The sequence below is a fragment of the Erpetoichthys calabaricus genome, chromosome 13 (genome assembly GCF_900747795.2).
Source record: "Erpetoichthys calabaricus chromosome 13, fErpCal1.3, whole genome shotgun sequence".
In the NCBI taxonomy this organism is placed as follows: Eukaryota; Metazoa; Chordata; class Cladistia; order Polypteriformes; family Polypteridae; genus Erpetoichthys; species Erpetoichthys calabaricus.
This window is the reverse complement of record NC_041406.2, coordinates 121,845,445-121,865,608: the sequence shown is the minus strand read 5'-3', so window position 1 is coordinate 121,865,608 and position 20,164 is coordinate 121,845,445. Positions and strand designations below refer to the sequence as shown.

Here is a 20,164-nt window from a genome sequence, read left to right as displayed (position 1 = left end):
AATCCATTCCAGGATTCCCGGACATTTTTTTTTCCCGCATTCCCGGGAATGAAACTGCTGTAATTCCTGGGAAAACGGGAACGGCCAAGCTCGCATATGTAGCGTATAAAAGTGTAAAAATCAATCAATAAATAACAGAGTTATAGTTGAAAATAATTAAGCTGCACCATTGCTGCAGCTTGCACTTCATTAGACAACAGCTTTGAACAGCAACTTGAAATTGCAATGCATCAGTCTGTTGCATCCGCATTATCTGTGCCAAGAAACTTGCCATCACAGAATGATGACAAGAAACTGGATGCATCAGTAAAAGCTGAAATGGCGGTGTTTCAGCGCAATGGCAAGCGCAGGTGTTGTTTAGAACAAATGTATCAGTATCTACCGCCTACTTCAGTGCTACCTATCAAACTGGGTAGCACATGTTCCCATTGTAAAGGCATCACAGACGGGCAAGTAATCGTCCAATCCAGAAGGTATGCGAGCCAATATGTGTCAAATATATGTTTTCTCAGCGGCTGGCGTACTTCTGCATGAAGGTGCGCTCTTGCATGGATGACCGCACGCTGGACACGTTAATAATAATAATTTATTACATTTAAATAGTTTTCTCAGTACTCAAAGCGCTATCCACACAGGGAGGAAGCAAACCCACAATCTTCCACAGTCTCCTTACTGCAAAGCAGCAGCTCTATCACTGCACCACCTGTGAGGATGTTGTGCTTTCTATGCTCTTATTACCACAACTAATGATACATGTACTTCTATGACAGCATGAACTGCTTGTAGATAAGGTTAGTCTTTTATTTGTGTCAACATATTGCAGTAGTTTTATTAAAAGTAAGTGTCAGTCATTCTAAAACCGTTCACATGTGAGATGCCCGGGAGCCCTGGATTCCCGGGAATGAAATGTGGGATTCCCAAATTCCCGGGAATGGATAAACCCATCCGAGAATGGATTCCCTAGATGGGGGTGATCTCCCGGTTTCGTATGCAAGTTATCATCCAGTTGACACTCGGAATGACCACCAGAGGGCGAACGGGAGGTGACTGCCAGCATTCTTTACGTTTGAGCACCACTGCGTCCCTGTTGCTTTTGAAATAAAATACAGTTGGCCAGTTCCAAGCGTCAACTGGATGACAACATACATACAAGACTGCAAGACAAGCACATTAGTGAGTCTTCATTGTTTGTTAATTTATTTTTATTTTTAAAGTTTTTTGTTTTTAATTATATAAATCTCAAATTATTAAAAAAAAAACACTTTATTTTCCTCACGGGCAATGTTGGTTATTTCAGCTAGTTCACACTAAAAGTGACACATGTCAGCACAGCATAAGCTCTCTTCTGTCCAGTATACACCAAATACAACTGTTCTTTATTTAAATGCTATGACTGAGATTAAACTAAGTCTAGCATGCATGGATTTTCTTTTTGTGGAGCTTCAAATTTTAACAAAAGTGTGCTTCTATAATAAAAAAGGTACCCACTATACACTAGATACAGTAAATTGCTGTAAAAAGCTTAATTTGTAGATTATGATTATGAATAATTTCAATTTTGTCAGTAAAAACTACACCTAATATATTATGATCAGTGTTTATAAGGGTCATTTGTTTTTTCTATTTCAAAAATGAGGTTGTTTAGGCATTGACAAAAAGTATTAACAGCTGATATATTTAAAATTTTAATGCATTATCTCAGTGGAAAAGGTTTGTAAGATCATCATTTGTTGTAGATTGTTTTTTTAAATTATGCAACTACATTTGTAGTAATTCAGAGGATATTAATCCCACAACATATGGTAATTTAAAAGTGGATCTTTTTACATGTTTAGTCACCTAAACCTCAAATTGCTGAAAATATGCGATGGCCACAAACAGCAAATTTCAAGAAATGGTATTAAACATTTCATAATCTTATTTTCATGTTTGCTATGAAGCTAGGTTTAGAAAGAAGTGCTGCAGCCTAATGGCCACCACCCCAGACTAACCACATGGTCCTTAGGCTTACAAAATATGCGTATCTGAAAAGCTATTTATGATTCTTTAAATCCTTTTTTTTAACCACTGCAGGAAAGGCAGTTTTAATGACCAGATCAGTGTTACATATTAAATACAAGTTAGGAATTGAACTGGAAATCTTGTGGTGTAAAGTCCATTTTCCTAACTGGTATGCCATGTTACGTGAAAGCAATGTTGAATATACGGCCTGTGTTTGCCAATGACAATACTGACAAGCACTTAGTGATTTTATAACCAGGATGGGGCACCATTTCATCACATGAGCAAAACTAAGGCATGTGTATAAATTAAATTTAACAGTTTCAGTACCTCAGAAAACATGATTATTATGAAAAATCACACTCTCCAGAGAATATAGAGAGAACATCCCAGTACCAAACTCTGGTCCAGAATTATGAGGCAGCAGTTTAATTAAATGTTCAACTGCCATGCCATCCGTAACATACCCATACCATATCTGATTTTTGATCATAAGTTAAAATGTCTCCCGTAGCCCAAAAATAAAGTCATAAAGAAGTTCACTTTCTTTAACCTTCTTTCTCAAGGTTTTCTATTTCACCACTTAAAATTAACATTGGAAACAATGAAGAACAGTTTTTCACTTGGTTTGGGCTTTAATTCAATTCCCACAGGCATTTACAGTATTCAATTACATCTAGAATTCCCTACAGCTTTCAGTTTGCTCTCTGGCAATTGCATTTATCTTGTTACTGTCAGCAGCAGCTGCAGAGGTCTGAAGCTTGTGGTGCCTTTGTGTGTTATAACCATCTTTATACTTGCAGCTTCAAGTAACTGCCAAATGTAGAGACAAAGAAGTCCTCAACTCATATCTAAGCACTATTATGACCGTTTAATTAAAAGAAAAATTGTGAAAAATCTTCAGGTAAAAAAATCCAGGTTTCTTTAACAGATAGATTATATCACAGTGTACAAACACTTTCTGCAAAAGAAATCAAAGAACTAGCATTGCTTACAGAAAAATTCAACATTATACAGAATTAATACTTTACTAAAAAAACATTTAAATTTGCATGTAAATCTAAAAGTGTCAACAGGTTACTGGAAACATTCAATGCATATTTGGAGGGCTTTCACTAATGTCACCTCCTCGGCAAGACAGACCTTTCTCAGGAATATACCCCTGCCATTAAAATAAGGTGACTTAGAACAGCTTAGACAAAATCACCAGAAATAAATAATAAATGCTGCACTACACTTCCTCAAAAGGAATACCAAACTGTGGATAATAGCTAACAATTATATAATTACCATATCTTAATCTAAAAATGATTATTGTTTACTGCACATTATTTAAAAGCCCCCTTCTTTGAAACGCATTTCTAGGTAAATGGTTCCAGGAATATACAATTCTCAGTGCAATAAAATGTGTTCTGCCATCTGAATGAAATTTAATCTTAACTATCTTGAATCTGTACTGAAATGTAATAGATGGCATCCATCTTCTGTGACATCAGACAGGCTGCTAATTTAGCACTAAATCCAAGTTGTACTTTCTGGTTACTGCATGTGTTATCTGTGGGGGAAATAACAGAGCCAAATCCCCAGACACAAGTCCGAGGTGTAAATGAGTGTGTATTTCGGAAATACCTTTATATGGTCTTCTTTAAAGAATCTACTTTCTTTCTCTCCCCACCCCCTGTCCTTCTTTCTCGTCCATTCGTACAAGGAGAGCAGTCCTTCTCCTCTCTCAACTCCAAGCTGTCTGGGTGATGCAGAGTGGCTTCCTGTATGCCAGAACTAGGATTACCTCCAGGACCACCACATTGCACCCAGAAAGCACCCAACAAGGAATGCTCCTTCCTGCAGCTCCCCCTTACTGCTTCCAAGAAACCTGGCAGGGATGCCCATTGGGACTACATCTCCTATGACACTCTGCAGGTGTACACTTGGGAGATCCACCAGAAGGATGTTGCTACCTATCAAACTGGGTAGCACATGTTCCCATTGTAAAGGCATCACAGACGGGCAAGTAATCGTCCAATCCAGAAGGTATGCGAGCCAATATGTGTCAAATATATGTTTTAAAAAACTTCAGTGATTCAACTACTATCGGCATATTCTACCAGAGCAAAGTATTCTCAAGCTGCACACTATTATTTTCTTTGTGCTATCCAATTATGTGCCTATCTGCACACTGTAGCCTACCCCGTCTAGTTAAATAAGTTGCTCATTGTGTTCCTTACAAATATCATATGTTCTCCTGCCTTCAAACTTTGTTTGTTTTAAATTTTAGAATAGTAAAGGAGGATCTACCCCATTTTCAGGTACTGCTGACTATCGCTTAACACGTCAATATATAAATACTTTTCTGTCTTTTTTTCTTCTAAATGTAGAGAAAAGCCAAGCAAAATGACACCTTTTATTGGCTAACTAAAAAGATTACAATATGCAAGCTGAAAGCTTGCACATTGTAATCTTTTTAGTTAGCCAATAAAAGGTGTCATTTTGCTTGGCCTTTCTCTACATTCATAATGGCTAACACGGTAGAACACCCTAGTTCTTCTAAATGTTAAAGAGACCTGCTGCTCAATGCTGATTTATGCACTTAGTGACCAGTTTTACTGCAGACAAGTAGCTGGGAAAGCATTGTTCTATATGTTCAAAAATCCTGACAGTATTTCTGGAAAAGACAGAATTTAAAAGTATATCAAAGTTGTCTTTCCTAATAAGACATGTCCTCTCTCCTTACATAATTATCACAAAGAGATGGCAAAGCTGAGTTCAAAGAGGTTGTTTTCTCTGTAAAATGTCTGAACAGGTATAACCATCCTAGCTCGCTTAAGTCACTCTATGCTTTGGAATTAAAGTTTAACAACAAAAGCCCAGACCCTGTACAGAAACACATGGTATGATGTGGAAGAATAATTTTAGGGTAACATAGCATTCATCTTAAAGAAATAGCATAAAGGCATAATAAATGTGGGAAACAAAATAAAGGTCAACTGAACAACAAAATGTACACTAAAATATAAGATTTGGTTTAGGAAAAATACTGAGATGGTCAAGTAAATAAAGAATGTACCAGAGGAAAGGCTAATGCAATATACAAAACTGAAGGATGACTAAGAAATCAGCAGATGCACTATAAGCAACAAGTATGGACAAGTGTTATATGCACAGAAATTTCATGGGTGGTGGCATATCTCAAAAGGTAGAAGAAGAACCAGACCTTTATTTTATATAAATCATTTGGATGTAAACCAATGAACCAACCAGAGTAAAATGTATGCATTGATTGACACTGTATGTAAATTCAACAGTTTATAAAATGAACCTCTATCCTTTGTTTCTCTGACCATTCTGACCAGGCTGTAACAGACTGCTTTTGAAGAATGCTCCCTCCAAGGCATTTTGCTGAGGAGTAATTAAAAGATACAATGAACAGCTTTTCTCCTGCCTGATTACTGAATTGTCCTGTTACAGAGGACGTTTTATTCTTTAATAAGATGTTAAATTTCAACCACAATGACAAATCATTTGCAGATACCTACTATAAATTGTATAAGAAAAATATCAGATGGATTGGGTTAAGCTACACTGTCAAACCCACACATTACTGCCTGCCACGTGCTATTTTTTCTTTAAAAACGCTTCGTACCTTTTCATTCTCAGCATTTGAAATTACACAAAAGTCACTCAATGCTCATTTAATCCAACATGGATTATTTTAACATGGTTCTGATTATTACTAAGTACATATGTAATGTCTTTTGATTGATCATCTTTTTCTGTTTCATGTGTTTCTGACCCTTGCTATGAATCATTGACTTGACTTTTCCAACTATGCTAATAATTTTGTTTGTGTTAAAACCACTTTTATTTTGATGTTGATGCCCACATTTTTTACTACGTGCAGTGCGCCTTTATTTGACTTGTGCACCAGATGTCTATCTCATTAATGTAAAGTAAATACCTCTTTCAATAATGCTAACCACTGCTGTGGCAAGCATGACAAAGTCAAACATAATTACAACCAGGCTCACTCTCAAAGGTGGGTTAGGTTTGAGTACAGAAGAGGAGGTAAAGATTAATTTGTGCATGGTTAAGTGTGCAATTATATTTCAAATTACAATACAAACAATAGTTGCATCATTGAAGTCCCTTAACTAATGCTTGCTTTTTTATAGCAAAAAATTATTCTTAACTTGTTAGAAAGAGTGGAACTGTACATAAGGAAAACGTCAGCTGCATTTCTTACAGAACATAGGCTCATTGGCATTTAAATCTATTTTGTCCAGCCTAATTGTTCAAACTTTGTTAAAACATTAGACAAGAGCAGTGAAGCTGTTGATAGTCATGTTACAGCTTGAATCAATTGGCAATTGGTGAACTGTAGCTCATTTCTTATCTCAGATCATATCTTGTGCAAAATCCTGCTGGAATAAGTTCTAGTTCAAGACAGCCATGTACTGGAAAAAGAGTGATTGTTGACATTATAGTTTTATACTGTAACAAAGGAAATAAAATTCTCTTCTTTTAGAAAATATATGACCTAATACTTCCGCAACATAACAATTAGTTGCATGTGAGGTCTTGACTATTAGCCTAAAAGATAGATATTAAAGTAGTCAAACAAGATGTGTATCATTTTCAAAATGTTACCTGTGTTAAGAGTGCAACAGTTGAATTCTGCTAATTAAACAGCAAGTGATACATTGGTTGGTGCTACTGTATGAGAGATACAAATTACTGGGTTGAAATATTCATGGATTCCTCATGTCAATGTGGATTTTTCCTACAGTATATAGACTGGCATCCTCTGACTTCTCAAAGAAGTGCACCTTAAGCTAATTGTCAATGCTAAATTTGCCCAGTTGGGATTCATACAATACAATACAATTTATTTTTGTATAGCTCGAAATCACACAAGAAGTGTCGCAATGGGCTTTAACAGGTCCTGCCTTTTGACAGCCCCCCAGCCTTGACTCTCTAAGAAGTTAAGAAAAACTCCCAAAAAAAACCCTTGTAGGGAAAAAGTAGAAGAAACCTTGGGAAAGGCAGTTCAAAGAGAGACCCCTTTCCAGGTAGGTTGGGCAAGCAGTGGGTGTCAAAAAAGGGGGTAAATACAATACAATACACAGAACAGAGCACAAGTTCGAGTGCATCTAGAAATAAGCTCCAGCCCACATTACCCTGTACTGTATTATGAATTAATGAATTCTGTTAATATCTGTTGCAATCAATAACAGAACAGTTTATATCATATAATGGCAAAAACATTTTGTACCTAAAATTGACAGATATAAGGTCCAAAAAACTCTGGAATACTTATTGTAGAAACTTATAAATCACACATGCGTTGCTTTTAAAATAATGAAAATATCTGACTTCTGGAGCATCTATACTCGACGGAATGGTCATTTTTAATCTATGTATCTATCATAGCTGGTTGTGAATTGACACCTTTATTATTGATTAATATTGATATTATAGAATCATGAACAGCTATAACCTCTCATGAAACACACAGTAACATGATCACAAGGTCTACAAAGCAATTATCACATTAATCAGTCCATCTTAGGAGAAGATGACTTTATTAAAGCATATCTTCCAGACTGATATCTTTATTCAGTCCATTTACACCCATGAGATCTCTTAAACAACTTTCTGGCAATCTGTTAAAGCACACTTAAAACATCATGTACCTCACAAATAACAAGAAGCAATAAGCTAAAAGGAAATATACTTGTACTCCATATGTTGTGATACAAATCAATATTATACTGTATTAGCAATTTAACTGTTTTCTGTACACCATCTACCTGACCTAATCATAAGCTCACTAAAACTGTGTGCTTATACAGGGTGGTGTAGGGAAACAGGAAATTTGGGAACTAAGTGTTGGTGACCTCTGGGAATTTGGCAGTTGTTTGGGACCAATGTGACCTCATTTAGAACCCCTTTTCATTAGTTATAATGGAGTAGTGGAATGGTGCGCAACGAGCGTTCGCTGTGAAAGCATTTTATAAGAATGGGGATAGTGTGACTGTTGCGCAAAGGGAATTTTGCCGTCATTACCAGTTGGGATGTCATGATCGTGTCCTATCTGCTCATGCGATTACAACATGGGTGCATAATTTTGAAGAAACGGGTTCGGCCTTAAATAAGAAGTCCAAAGGTGGAACTACTTCGCATACTGCCTGACAATCGATGGCAGCTATTTGGCGATTGTTTGTAAGGCGTGTTATTTCATGCAACAGTTGCATTCCATGGCCTCTGAGATCCCCAGATCTCACTGTTTGTGATTTTTTTTCTGTGGGGACATCTTTGCTGAACTAAAAAGGAGGATTGAAGTGGAAATCGCTGGCATTCTTGTTGACATGTTACGTCGAGCAATGCAGAATTTCCAAAACAGGCTGTCAAAATGTGTCATGGACAAACGAAAAATGAGAAATGGATAACATACTAATTGCATATCCTGTAAAATACATCCATCCATCCATCCATTTTCCAACCCGCTGAATCCAAACACAGGGTCACGGGGGTCTGCTGGAGCCAATCCCAGCCAACACAGGGCACAAGGCAGGAACCAATCCCGGGCAGGGTGCCAACCCACCACAGCTGTAAAATACATTTCATCATTAAATGTAATTTGTAATGTGCTTATTCGTGCAGTGAACATCAGTTGAAAATTTCCCATTACCCTGCGCCACCCTGTATTTATAAGGACACAGCACATGTTAATTATACATGGGGAAGCGCTTTCCCTTACTCTCCATAGCAGCATAGTACAAAGCACCAATATAGAACTTTAACACAGTCCCTTTATTCTCTTCTCTTCTCACTCTCTTTCTCTCTCTTCATACTCCACTCCTCCCTCAAGTTTCATCTGCTTCCTGCTGACTCTAGCTCCTCGACTGGAGTGAGGCTGCTCCTTTTATAGAGCACCTGGTAGTGTCCCAGATGTCCCGTGATCTCCACCTGATGTGGTGGCAGCCCTGCAGAGGATGGATCTGCTGTTCCCCAGAAGGGTTGAGCTTCCATGCTCCAAACATGTGGCACTGTAGCAAGCCAGTGGGTCTGCCCTCTATCATCCCAGAGGAGGTACTGTCCCCTACAAGCTCCATCCCCCAGTCCTTCCCTTAAGAAGGTGTCCTGGGTGTCCATTACAATATATAAAAGGAAACATATATATATATATATATATATATATATATATATATATATATACTGCTCAAAAAAATTAAAGGAACACGTTGAAAACACATCAGATCTCGATAGGAAAAAAAATCATGCTGGATATCTGTACTGAACGAAAGGATGCCACATCATTTGATGGAAATGAAAATTATCAACCTATAGAGGGCTGAATTCAAAGACATCCTGAAAATCAAAGTGAAATAATTATGTGGCAGGCTAGTCCATTTTGCCGAAATTTCATTGCTGCAACTCCAAATTGTACTCAGTAGTTTGTATGGACTCCACATGCTTGTATGCATGCCTGTCAATGGTGGGGCATGCTCCTAATGAGACAACAGATGGTGTCCTGGGGGATCTCCTCCCAGATCTGAAACAGGGAATCACTGAACTCCTGGACAGTCTGAGGTGCAACCTGGTGGAGTCGGATGGACCGAAACATAATATCCCAGAAATTTAGGTCAGGCGAGCATGGGGGCCAGTCAATGGTATCAATTCCTTCATCCTCCAGGAACTGCCTGCCTACTCTCGCTACATGAGGCCGGGCATTGTCGTGCACCAGGAGGAACCCAGGACCCACTGCACCAGCATAGGGTCTGACAAATGGGTCCAAGGATTTCATCCAATACCTAATAGCAGTCAAGTTGCAGTTGTTTAGCCTGTAGAACTCAGTGAGTGCCTCCATGGATATGCCTCCCCAGACCATCACTGAACCACCACCAAACCGGTCATGCTGAACGACGTTACAGGCAGCATAACTTTCTCCATGGCTTCTCTAGACCCTTTCACGTCTGTCACATATGCTCAGGGTGAACCTGCTCTCATCTGTGAAAAGCACAGGGCTCCATTGCTGGACCTGCCAATTCTGGTATTGTATGGCAAATGCCAGTCGAGCTCCACGGTGCCGGGCAGTGAGCACAGGGCCCAGTAGAGGATGTTGGGCCCTCAGGCCTCCCTCATGAAGTCTGTTTCTGATTGTTTGGTCAGAGACATTCACACCAGTGGCCTGCTGAAGGTCATTTTGTAGGGCTTTGGCAGTGCTCATCCTTTTCCTCCTTGCCCAAAGGAGCAGATACTGGTCCTGCTGATGGGTTAAGGACTTTCTACAGCCTTGTCTAGCTCTCCTAGAGAGCTTCATGCCCTTGAGACTGTACTAGGAGACACAGCAAACCTTCTGGCAATTGGCGCATATTGATGTGCCGCCCTGGGGAAGTTGGATTAACTGTGCAACCTCTGTAGGGTCCAGATATCGCCTCATGCTACCAGTAGTGACACTGACTGTAGTCAAATGCAAAAGTAGTGAAAAAACAGTCAGAAAAGATGAGGAGGGAAAAATGTCAGTGGCCTCCACCTGTTAAACCATTCCTGTTTTGAAGGTCATCTCATTGTTGCCCCTTTAGTGCACCTGTTGTTAATTTCATTAACACCAAAGCAGCTGAAACTAATTAACAACCCTCTCTGCTACTTAACTGACCAGATCAATATCCCAAATTTCCCAGACGTTTCACTGACTTGATACTATACTCTGATTAAAAAGTGCAGTTTAGTCAAGCTTGGGTCATAGAGTTGCACAGGGTTCAGGGTTTCCAAGGAATATTAACTTTATGTTACAGGCAAGAACAGACACAAGAGTTTATTCAACAGGAGCTTCTCTTCAGCGCATGGGCGCTCCATCCTCCAGCTTAAAAGAACACAAAGTCTTCTTCGTCAAGCAGGTTCACTGTCTTGGAAGCAGCGGCTGGAGCAGACATGGTCTGGGGTCGGGGTTTGGTCTTTTATATGTTCTAAGCATTGTGCAAGAAGAATATTACGCGGTAAAAGAGCAAAGCTGCAGCTGATCCTGCAAAAGGCCATTTAAGAGTTTGTTTGTTTACCACTAAAATACTCTTTAGGTGTGGGTTTTCAAAGGGGAGCTGTGTTTCTTTGCCACTGGTTTACTGTTTAACTGAGAGCCAGCTCACAGCTCAGAGAGCATCAGCCAGCATTATGTGGTAGGAATAAGGAGCACAGGAGCCGCCGTCTTGAGCAACTGCTACCACGTCCATTCTTAAATGGCTGTAAGCTAATAAACCACCTTGTTAGTTTTGGGTTCACATCCTGTTGTCTGTAGAGCCACTGGAGAGGTGTGTGATTAGTTACCATGGTAAACTTTCACCTTCATAAGTAATAACAGAGTGCTTCCACAGCCCACTTAATTGCCAAACACTTGCTCTCAATGGTTGAGTAATTCTACTCACTGAGAAGCAATTACCTATTCAAATAGGTGATGGGATGTTGCTCGCCACTGAAAACTTAAGAAAGGCCAGCCCCCAAACCAAACACATTAGCGTCCATCTGCAAGATGAATTCCTTAGAAAAATCTATATTTCTTAGAATGAGTTATGACAACAAAGCAGTTTTCAAGTCAGAAAAGTTAAGAGAAGCGGAAATATTCGCAAAATTTAGAATGAACCCTCCCAGGAAAGCATAAACCTGCTTTTGCATCAACAGAAGTGGATACGCAAGCACTTCATCTACCCTCTTCAACCCTTCCCCATAGAATATCTCAAATAGTGTGTCTCGGACATACTCAATTTACATTTCTTAGAGTTAGCCATCAACCCTGCCTGCTTCACGCTGTCAAGCACAGTTTGTAGGCTCTCCAGATGTGTCTGGCAATCATTACTGAAAATGACCACTTCATCAAGATACGTCCCAAAATATTCAGAATGGGGGCGCAAAATCTGATCCATCATACGCTGGAAAGTTAAAGGCACACTGTCCAAACTGGAGTCTGGTAAACTCTTAACAATCTGTCAGGGTTGCGAATGCCATCTTCTTGCTTTTGATAGATCAAGGCTTGAGATATATGAAGCTTGACCTAGTTTCCCCAATAACTGATCTATATGCAGCATCAGATATACATCAAATTGGAGACCTTATTTAAGCATCTAAATATCAAAAAGCAAATGGATCTGTCTGGCTTAGGGACCAATACAGTTGGGCTCCTCCATTTGCTGTTACTCTTGGAAATTACGCCCAATTCAACAATCTGCTTGACCTCATCGTATACTACATTCTTTCTTGCCTCCAGTATACAATATATACATATCATATGCATATTTGCACTTTAACACTGGGCTCAGTTACAATTTTACATTTAGCAAGCTTGGTGAGACCAGGAAGTGAGGAAAAGACATCCACATTTTTCACAATCAAAGACAGCTACTCAGTTTTTTGAGTATCTGTTATATCATCAGCAATGGCAACGAAAGTCTGAGAGACTGCCATAGCAGTCGTTAACATCTCATTAGGCTCATGCCATTCCTTCAAGAGACTGACATGTGAGATCTGAACAGACCTCCGCCGGCCTGGTATTCTAAATTATAATTTACAGGGCCCATTCATTCTTCTATTACAACAGGACCCTGCCGTTTTGCCAGGAACTTATTAAAATAAGTACTCAGTCATCTTTTTTGAATCCACAGAGCTTGCTATTTTTATCATAATGACATTTCTGCCCCTCCTGCTTGTGCTGTTGATGCGCCACAAAGATAGAGAATAATTTAGAAATCTGGTCCTGCAGTGAAACGACCCAATGTGCAAATGCCAAATTTCAAGTGCCAGTCTGCACACCTGTCCATTCCTCACAAATGATATCCAAGATACCTTGCGGATGCCTGCTAAATAGTAACTCAAATGGACTTAAGCCAGTAGAATCCTGAGGTGATTTTCGAACATGAGATAAGGTAACACGGTGTCCCAGGTTATCGGGTTATCATGAGCCACATGCCTAATCATCTACTTTAAAGTCTTGTTAAATCGTTCTGTCAGGACATTTGTCTGAGGATGGTAAACAGTGGTACTCAATTTCTTAATTGCAAGGCTTTAACATAAGTGTTTCATTACCCTGGAAGTAAAGGGCATAACTGGTCACTTAAAATTTCACATGGAATGCCAATACAAGTAAAACTCTCAGCCACAGCCTTTGCAACAATCTGTGAGTTAACCTTCCGCAGAGCAGCCACTTCAAAATATTGTGTTGCATAATCTACCAACATGAGTATATACTGATAACCATTCTTATCCTTCAGTGAGTGGGCCTACAAGGTCCAACCCATCTCTCATGAATGAGACATCCAAAAAACAGTTAGGTCCATAAATATTTGGACAGAGACAACTTTTTCTAATTTTGGTTCTGTACATTACCATAATGAATTTTAAATGAAACAATTCAGATGCAGTTGAAGTGCAGACTTTCAGGCTTTAATTCAGTGCGGTGAACAAAACGATTGCATAAAAATGTGAGGCAACTAAAGCATTTTTTAACACAATCCAGGGGGTAGGCGTATCGATATCCAAGTCTGCCATAAAGAGAAGACTGCATGAAAGTAAATACAGAGGGCGGCGTTTCATGATACAGATGGACAATGACCCAAAACATACAGCCAAAGCAACCCAAAGCAAAGAAGTGGAAAATTCTTGAATGGCCTGATCTTAAGCCAATTTAGCATGCATTTCACTTGTTGAAGACTAAACTTCGAACAGAAAGGCCCACAAACAAACAGCAACTGAAAGCCGCTGCAGTAAAGGCCTGGCAGAGCATTAAAAAGGAGGAAACCCAGCATCTGGTGATGTCCATGAGTTCAAGACTTCAGGCTGTCATTGCCAGCAAAGGATTTTCAACCAAGTATTAGAAATTAACATTTTATTTCCAGTTATTTAATTTGTCCAATTACTTTTGAGCCCCTGAAATGAAGGGATTGTGTTAAAAAATGCTTTAGTCGCCTCACATTTTTATGCAATCGTTTTGTTCACCCCACTGAATTAAAGCCTGAAAGTCTGCACTTCAACTGCATCTGAATTGTTTCATTTAAAATTCATTGTGGTAATGTACAGAACCAAAATTAGAAAAAAGTTGTCTCCGTCCAAATATTTATGGACCTAACTGTAGGTATCAGGAAAAAGGGAGCCCGAGAAGGTCTGTGAGGGGAGACGATCTTACTGTCAGGGCAAGACTTACAAAATTGCTCCATATCTCTGCCCATATTTAGCCAGTAAAACCGTTTCACGATCACCGTTTCTTTGCACCTAGATGACTGCCCAAAACATGCCACGTGAGCAATTTTCAACACTGTCTCTCTATGAACAATCAAGTTTACTAACTGCTCGATCAGCCTGCATCGGAAATTACCCAATATAGAAAGCTGTTTTTAACCAAAAGGTGCGGGGTCTTGAAATTAGGAGCATCACGCTCCTTATAGTAGTAATAATCTGAATCATGTGCTTGCTTCAAAGCAAACTCTAAGGTACTGCCAGCTTGCTGCAAACGTGCAAACTCTGCCAGTTTTCCAGCCAATGCATCCTGAGATCCTGGAGCAGCAGCTCCATCTGAGGAGGATATAGGAGCAAGTGCCTACTGTGAAGGGCCAGGCGGCTGTCCTAGAAAATCAAACAGGGAGTCACCCCCCCTATCCTCACTGGAAGAACACAAATTCTTCTTCATCAAGCAGGTTTAGTGTCCCGGAAGCAGCGGCTGGGGCAGATGCGGGTTGGGGAAGAGAGGACAGGAGAGTGAGCAATTGGCTGGCCGGGGCTTGGTCTTTTAAATGTTCTAAGCATTTTGGAAGAAGCATGATACGCTTAAAAGCTGATCCTGCAAAAGGCCAGTTAAGAGTGTGTTTGTATCCCACTGAAAAACTGTTTAGGTGGAGGTTTTTGAAGGGCAGTTGTGTTTCTTTGCCATTGGTTTACTGTTTAACAGAGAGCCAGATCACAGCTAAAAGAGCATCAGCATGCACCAGCCGTCATTACATGGTAGGAATATGGAGCAGAGGAGCCGCTCGCTGTCTTGAGCGAATCGGCTGGGTCACTGGTCACAACATATATATATATATATATATATATATATATATATATATATATATATATATATATATATATATATATATATATACTGTATGTAATGGACAGCTAGGACTCTTACCCAGCCTTCTTAAGGGAGGGACTGGCGGAAGGGGCTTGCACAGGGCAATACCTCCCCCAGCCCCAGGGGCAGCCCCCCTGGCTTGCTACGGTGTCACAGGTTTGCAGCATAAAAGCTCAACCCTGGTGGGGGCCGTGGCCACCTCCAGGAGGTGCATGAAAAACAGTTGAGCCCTCCTCTGCAGTACTGCCACTACAGCCGAAAGTACATGCTGAAGGAGACCAAGGAACAACTGGGGCACTTCCAGGTGCGCTATAAAAGGAGCCGCCTCACTCCATTCAGGAAGCAAGAGTCAGGTGGAAGAGGAGGAGGAGTGGAGGCAGAAAGACTGAGAGAAAGAAGTCAAAGAATGTGCTGTGCTGTCTTGTGTACTATGGGAGGGAGCGAAAGAAAAGCATTTTCCCCTGTAAATAAAGCCTGTTGTGCTGATCTTCTGCTTGAGCCCGTTGTGTCGGGTGTTTGGGGAGCTGTGCACCCCTGGTGGCCACATATATAGTACACATATCTATAATAATAAAAGGCAAAGCCCTCACTGACTGACTGACTGACTGACTCACTCACTCACTGACTGACTGACTCACTCATCACTAATTCTCCAACTTCCCGTGTAGGTGGAAGGCTGAAATTTGGCAGGCTCATTCCTTACAGCTTACTTACAAAAGTTAGGCAGTTTTCATTTCAAAATTATACGCGTAATGGTCATAACTGGAACCTCTTTTTTGTCCATATACTGTAATGGTAGGCAGCAAGATGGCCGTAGGAGACTGAGTTGCGTGTCGCGTCATCACGCCTCCCATGTAATCACGTGAACTGACTGTGAACTCAGTACGTAGAAAAGAAGGAGGAGCCCCAAAGAGCGCAGAAGAAAACATTCATTACACAATTGACAAGGCAGCGAAACAATAAGAAGCGAGTGAGTGACGCATACAAGCATCTTCATAAGACACGAGGTATAAAAAAGCACGGTGTAAACCGTAAGTCTAAATTTACTTTATACAAACGCTCCCGCTGCCGTTTGCAATACCATATTCGCGAGATACAAGTTTAATGAGAAGACACGAGGTATAAAAAAGCACGGTGTAAACCGTAACCTTAACTTTATAGAAACGCTCCCGCTGCCGTTTGCAATGCCATATTCGCGAGATACAAGTTTAATGAGAAGACACGAGGTATAAACGAGAGTTTGCATCACTTTGTAACAGAGTTAAAATTGCTGTAGCGAGAAACTTTTAACTGCCGGGTCTTAGCTAACATTAAATAAACCCGTGGACATCGCAACATCACACAAGGGAGTGGCTCACGTGAAGTGACTGAACGCAGCAGGAGTGATCACTTCCATGAATCAAACCTGTTCAAAAAACACATTACACAATTGATAAGGTAGGAAAAGAATATGAAACAAGGCACGGTATAAACCGTAACTTTAAGTTTATAGAAACGCTGCCGTTTGCAATACCATATTCGCCCCTGCGAAGCGCGGTGATTTTGCTATATATATTAAACTATTTCAACCATTGTATGATCTGCTTCTCGCAACTGAAAGAGGGCACCGTGGCAGAAGTTAGCCGACTTGCTCACCAACCACAAGCGTTACCTGGTAGGTAACCACTCATACAATCAGATTGTGAATCAGACTACGAATGCCTGCAATGTAATTACCCCGATCTACATGCTGTCAAATGAACGAACCTCACGCCGTGGCACAACGTTAGGGGCTTCGCCTCTACGTCCGAGGATCGATTCCCGTAAGGGAGTGCAGTGACTGTGTACTCCTGATGAGCCCACAATTACGGCGAAACACGTGTCGCATACTATGCATCTTCAAAGCACGGTGTAAACAGTAAGTTTAAATTGAGTTTATAGAAACGCTCCCGCTGCCGTTTGCAATACCATATTAGATGACTTTGTAACAGAGTTTAAATTGCTGGAGCGATAAATTTTTAACTGCCGGGTCATGTCGCGTGTTCTTGGGTAGGTACACCAAAAAATGTATACATTTATGCATGTAATGGGCAAACAAAAAATGTACTATACCCGAAAGCACTACAGTAGTACTCAATGTATCTTTACTTCTTAAATGTTAATGTTTTACTGTTTAATAATTTATACGCTTCTTATATGTTATTCAGATTCTTTTATCAAAATACCAGTAACAGCGCACTGCACGATAACGTGGAGTGAATACACTTGACATGACCATTCATAGTATTTATCCTCTTTCTCTGTACGTTTACCATTCGTTTGCTCAGACGTTGATGCGCTTGCTGCTTAATGAGCAGCTCTTGACCCTAGCGTCCCGCTGCTTCTCTTCTTTCGTCGGCATCTTTTCCCGTTAAAACTGATTTTTTTTAAAACTTAGTATGTTTTCTTTAATTTTTCAGTTAAGCTGGCACTTAAGTCTTCAATCTGCCTCAAGAATGATTAGCGAAGGTGGTAGACAATGAAAACGTCAGCCGTACGCATCCGCCACGCACGCACTGGTGCGCGCAGCTCTGAGTTGATTCTACAATAAAATAAAATAAAGATAAAAAGAGTAATAACTTGCAGCACCGCTATTCAATTACACTTGCCTAACGCCTCTCCTAAGGGGAAATACTGTGGGATCTGGGCATCCGTCAAAGTAGCAATCACAAGCCCGATTAGAAAGCGGGAAGCTGTGATTTGTCGTCTCCCTCCCATGTAACAATCACAGCCCGTGTTGCAACGCACTATGTATGTATATGTATATATGTGTATGTGTGTGTATATGTATGTGTGTATATATATATATATATATATATATATGTGTTCATATGTGTGGGAAAGCGAATAGTAGACGTGACGTAGTATCTGTGTACCAAATTTCAAGTCAATAGGTGAAACGGTTTGCGAGCTACAGCTGATTTAAAATCCTGGACAGACAAACGAATAGCCACGGTAGTGTTTTATAGAAGAACATTTTAATGTTTAATAATTTATATTTATATGCAATGTGCTTCTTATATATTACTTCATATTCTCAAATGATAATGATGTTAATGTTGTTTATATTGATTTCTATGTTATTGTAAGTGCTCTTTATTTGTGGAAAAATAAATTTGGCAATTAAACTTATTTTATACATACATTTTATTTTTTTCTCTTGCACTCAGTGAGCGAATCCACTGGGTAATCAGCTATATATATATATATATATATATATATATATATATATATATATATATGTATGTGTATATATATATATGTGTGTGTATATATATATATATATATATATATATATATATATATATATATATATATATATATATATATATATATATATATATATATATACATAGATAGATATATGTGTATGTATGTAGATATACAAATATGTATATATATGTATATATGTGGGCGGCACGGTGGCGCAGTGGGTAGCGCTGCTGCCTCGCAGTTGGGAGATCTGGGGACCTGGGTTCGATTCCCGGGTCCTCCCTGCGTGGAGTTTGCATGTTCTCCCCGTGTCTGCGTGGGTTTCCTCCGGGCGCTCCGGTTTCCTCCCACATTCCAAAGACATGCAGGTTAGGTGGATTGGCGATTCTAAATTGGCCCTAGTGTGTGCTTGGTGTGTGGGTGTGTTTGTGTGTGTTCTGCGGTGGGTTGGCACCCTGCCCAGGATTGTTTCCTGCCTTGTGCCCTGTGTTGGCTGGGATTGGCTCCAGCAGACCCCCGTGACCCTGTGTTTGGATTCAGCGGGTTGGAAAATGGATGGATGGATGGATGTATATATGTTTATATATATGTAGATATACAAATATGTATATGTATATATATGTATATATGTGTATATATATGTAGATATACAAATATGTATATGTATATATATGTATATGTGTCTGCATGTGTGTGTATATATATATATATATATATATATATATATATATATATATATATATATATATATATATATATATGTATGTATATATATATATGTTGATATATGTATAAATATGTGGATGTGTATATGTATATATTTATGTATATACAGTATGTTTATGTATATATATGTTTACATAACCTCTTTAACACACTACTTCTCCGCTGCGAAGCGCGGGTATTTTGCTAGTGTATATATATATATATATATATATATATATATATATATATAAAATGTGTATATGTGTATATATGATATATCTGTATATATGTGTGTGTATATATATATATATATATATATATATATATATATATATATATATATATATATATATAATATATGTGTATGTGTGTGTGTGTGTGTATATATATATATATTTTTATATATTTATATATATATATATATATATATATATATATATATATATATATATATATATATATATATGACAGCAACACTCATAACAATGACAACACAATTACATTGACAATCATGTTACGTTATTTTTAAAATGTTTCCTTTACTTTTTCATAACCTCTTTAACACACTACTTCTCCGCTGCGAAGCGCAGGTATTTTGCTAGTATATATATATATATATATATATATATATATATATATATATATATATATATATGTATGTATATATATATATATACATATATATATATATATATATATATTGTCACACACGTGCGACTAGGAGTGAGCTGAATGGACCAAGTGGAAGTGATTACCCGCCTGGCCAGGGGGTGGCGGGGTGCTCTAAACTTGTTTCTGTTAATTCTGCAGATCAAATACGGGAAATCCTGCCTGAGTCAACATCATTTCCGGTTCCGGCTCCCAGACTGATGTCACTTCCTGTTCCGGCTCCCAGACTGATGTCACTTCCGGTTCCAGCTCCCAGACTGAAGTCACTTCCGGGTTATGGACTATAAATTCGCCATATTGCCAAACCAAATCAGTTCATGTTGGGAACTCAAACAGACAACATCGGTTGTGAACTAAAAATCCTTTGCAGCTAGGAACATTATAAGGGTGGCTGCCCCAAACCTTCTTTTAGTGTGTTGAGACTCGTTATTTCACAGTGGCGTAGTCGGCAGGATGGCCTCCAGGTGG

The 20,164-nt window shown here is 39.2% G+C and overlaps 1 protein-coding gene across 22 annotated transcripts in view; it reads right to left on the bottom strand.

Moving 5' to 3' along the window:
• rims2a (regulating synaptic membrane exocytosis 2a) overlaps positions 1-20,164 on the bottom strand; it is a 1,351,795-nt gene that overhangs the window by 1,287,739 nt on the left and 43,892 nt on the right. The gene's annotated exons all lie outside the window — the stretch shown is intronic.